The sequence below is a fragment of the Tupaia chinensis genome, unplaced genomic scaffold, assembly GCF_000334495.1.
Source record: "Tupaia chinensis unplaced genomic scaffold, TupChi_1.0 Scaffold000061_1, whole genome shotgun sequence".
NCBI classification, from domain to species: Eukaryota; Metazoa; Chordata; class Mammalia; order Scandentia; family Tupaiidae; genus Tupaia; species Tupaia belangeri.
In genome coordinates, this window is record NW_006159519.1 from 529,998 (window position 1) to 533,896 (window position 3,899).

Genomic DNA, 3,899 nt, shown 5'->3' on the forward strand with positions numbered 1-3,899 from the left:
GGGGCCCCCACACCCCCTAAAGCAAAAACCTCTAAAAAAAAAAAAAAAAGAAAGAAAGAAATTGGAGCAGCTTCAGTCCCAGCCACACCCAAAGTAGGAAAAAAAATCCTATTATATGCTCAACGAAACAATACCCAGAAATGTGGAATTTAAGAATTTCATAGTTTGTATGGATGATAACAGTCACTGTTATTTATGTGTATGTGCTGTTCATCATCTGGGGTATCCAGATCCTTGAAGATGGGGATTGAGCCACTGTGTCAAATCAATGTGGTTTCCTACCTCTTACTTATGGTTAGCTTTCTATAACACTCCATTTTCACTATAAGCAAAATGAAAAAGAAATGCTTAAAATACATACTAGGACAGACTTAAGACTGGAAAACATCAATTTTATGGAGCTGAGAAAGGAGTTGTACTGTTTCACACTTATGAGATAAGAGCAAATTTCCTCTTTTATAGTAAAATCTCATTAAAGCATGTTCTTTGGCTTTGTTAGTTTTTCAGGATCACAAGCAACACAAATTATAAATAGAGGGAAAAATAACTTACTTGCATATCTAGGAAATTTGCATACCATACTGTAAGGAAGGCTGACTACAAGAAAGAAAAAAGACTCATGACCAGAAGCAGGGATTAGTACTCTGTCTGCATTCCCAACCTTGTGGGTTTGTCTGACTGGTTCTTCAAGAACCAGATAGGAGAGCAGAGGCTCTGAATGGACAGTGGGAAAATTAATATGATTTAGTGCCTAGGGCTGAAGGGCTATGGGGTTTGTGGGCCGTTGGTCCCAAAGAGGAACCGTAAAATGAAAAGTTTAGATATAAAGTTTAGATAAAAAGATTTTATTTTTTTATATTTAAAAAGTAACATCTGCTGCCTTTCATTAATACCTACCATATGCAGATTCTTTAAGTGGTATATTATTCAAGAATCTCTCGTTTAATTCCCAGTTCTGCCATTTATTCATTGCATGTCATAAAGCAAGTTATTTAATCACCCTAGGTTTTCTCCTCTGTAAAAGGGGATGATAACAATACCTCTGTCTCATTAAATAAGTCACTATCAAGTGCTTAGAATACCTCACAGTCAGAGACAAAGTAAGTGCTCATCAAATGTTAGTGATTGCTGCTCTTTTATGTCTCTTGAAAACCTTACTGGGGGATCAGAAGGAGGTATGATGATTAAGGTGCTGAACTACCATGTGGTTGACTGTGGTTCAAATCCCAGATCTGGCAGCTTGAAACATACTTGGTGCATGTGCATGAGTATCCAAAATATTGAGAGGAAAATAGAGCAAAAGGGATTGTGGTATGTCCATCCCCCCTTGGGGAGGGGGGTGATTTCTCTCTTTCTGTTTCTCCAGCAGGCACACAGACCCTATAGCAAAAGTCTCTTAAAATAGAAAGAAAACTTTATCAGGAATTTAAGTTCAAGAAATAAGAAATATAAAGATGTTGTTATTAAATATACTTTTAAAAAAAAGAGCATTGCCAACACAATATATACCTCCAAAAAGAAAAAGAAAAAAACTAATAGAATGATTATCGAAGTTACACAAAATAATGTAATATTCTTTATTAATGATGATATCCTTGTGTGATTATCACACATTGTATGCATGCTTTGAAAAACTATACTGTACCCTCACAAATATGTACAATAATTACATGTAAGTCAGAAATTATAATAAAGGTAGTAAAGTTAAAAATTTTCAAAAAGAAATAAATATAATAATCAGACAGCTAGTATACAATAGAGCTTGGATTCTAAAACACTAACCGATTTGTTGGCAGCTTCACTAATGACAGACTACTTTTTTGATATTTCGTAGTATGCCAGAGCTATAGTCCAGAGGCTCTGAATTAAATTCTTAGTGCAAAGCACTTTTCAAATTATCCCTTTATTTATCTCCCTGTCACTTCTTCTAATAAAATATGTTATTCCAATCTTATACATTGAAATTTGTAATTTGGAACAAGTAAGTGCTTGGACCAAGGTTACAAAGACACTAAGTGATGGAAATGAGTAGTAAGCAGGAACAAAGCCCAAGCTTCAGACTCCGTGTCTAAGTGTTTCTATTGCCATAATTCCCAAGGTACTAAGTATGTCTGCCTTATTCTTTGTCAGGGTTGAAAAAACAGAAAATCCAGACCAGGGTTTTGGGAACATTTCCAATGTACCAGGGCTCAGAAGGGGAAGCCCAGCACTGTGTAGCTCATGTTGGAGCTCATTAACCATATTAAAGGGCAGAGGAGTGTGTGTTTTCCAATTAGGAGAACTGCTTGAGATATAATTTCACTGTATTATTGTTGGCAGGTGGTATGCTCATGCTTAGAAGGATAACAATTGCTGAAATGCAAACTCTACTGGGAAAAATAAGAAGCTATTGGTTTAATATTGTCAGCTGATGCTATGGTTTGGACACAGTTTGTCCCCCAAAGGTTTATGTACTGGAAGTTTGGTACCCAATGCACTGGTGTTAACAGGTGGTAAGATCTTTGAGAGACGGAGCCTAGCAGGCATGTTTGGATCATGGGATACCACTCTCGTGAATGGATTAACCCCATCTTATTGGAAGGAGGGAGTTCTTTCTCTCACAGAAATGGGTTAGTTCTCAAGAGAGCAGAAACAACTCAGGAACAACCAACCAAAACAAGTTGTTTGCCGTAGGCAGCTCTCTCTTTACATGCTCGTCCCTTCCTCTCCGCTGCTGTCATACATGTTCTGATGGAGCAGAAGTTGGCAGAAATAATAAAATTCTCCAAATATTTTAAAAGATTTATTCTAAGCTAAATATATGCATGACGGTAGTCCAAGAAGACACAGACTCAAGCAGCCTTGAGTAAATTCTCCAAGGTCTTAACAATCTTCAATCAGGGTTTAAAGGCAAAAACCGTAAGAGGAGGGGATGAGGAAAAGGGGATTATAACAATTGTTTTGGAACAATTATCTTTGGCTGCCAGGATCAGTAACAAAAATTGCATCATTCCAACTTTGGATAGGCAGTCTCTAGGAAGATGTTTTTGTAGAAGCAGTCCTTAGGTCGGGTTGCAGTGGTCTTCGTGCAAGGTTGTGGTCTGACAGAGTTCTTTAGATAACAGTTCTTGTTATCAGGCGTACTAGCATGAGAAAATGCTTTCTCCATGGCTTTCCTTGGCTTCATTCAATTAGGGTTTAGCACAAGTTGACATGAATGACTCTTTTGATTCTGAAAAACGTCCACACATCAAGGCCAGCCACATGTCTTTGGACTTTATAGCCACCAGAATCATGAGCCAAATAAACCTTTTAATTAATTAATTAATTCATTCATTCATTTTAAATCACCCAAACTCTAAAGTATTCTGTTTTAGCACACAATGGCAGACTAACACAGGTGAGAACGAAATGAGAGTTGGGAAAAAAAAATCAAGGAGAAAGTGTCCAGGAACTGACTTCGGTAAGGACAAACTGCTGAGCCTTGACTTGAGGACAACGGGCAGTGTTTGACCACAATGATTTTCCTCTGTGGTAACAACAAACTTAGATTAACATGAAAATTCTCAGGCTGATACCAACAGACCGAAAGGAGTGAAACTGTTTTGAATATAAGCAAGTTTAGGTGGGTGTGTTAAGCACGCTTCTTACAGAAGTTGCAATTAGCCATAATAAGGCAGGTAATTGACTGCAATTTAAATTATTCGCAGTAGACATTACTGTTTACAAAAGGATGTTCTAGGCGATACCCATCATAAAAGAATGTGGAGATTTTCATCATAAGAGAACTATACTACATTTACATAATGTCTTAGAACTCTGAGGAATCTGGAATTACAGATATAAGTGAAAAACAAGACACACCAAACCCAAGGACTCTGTATGCCCAACAACTTGGGCTGAGCTAGCTGGAGTCACAC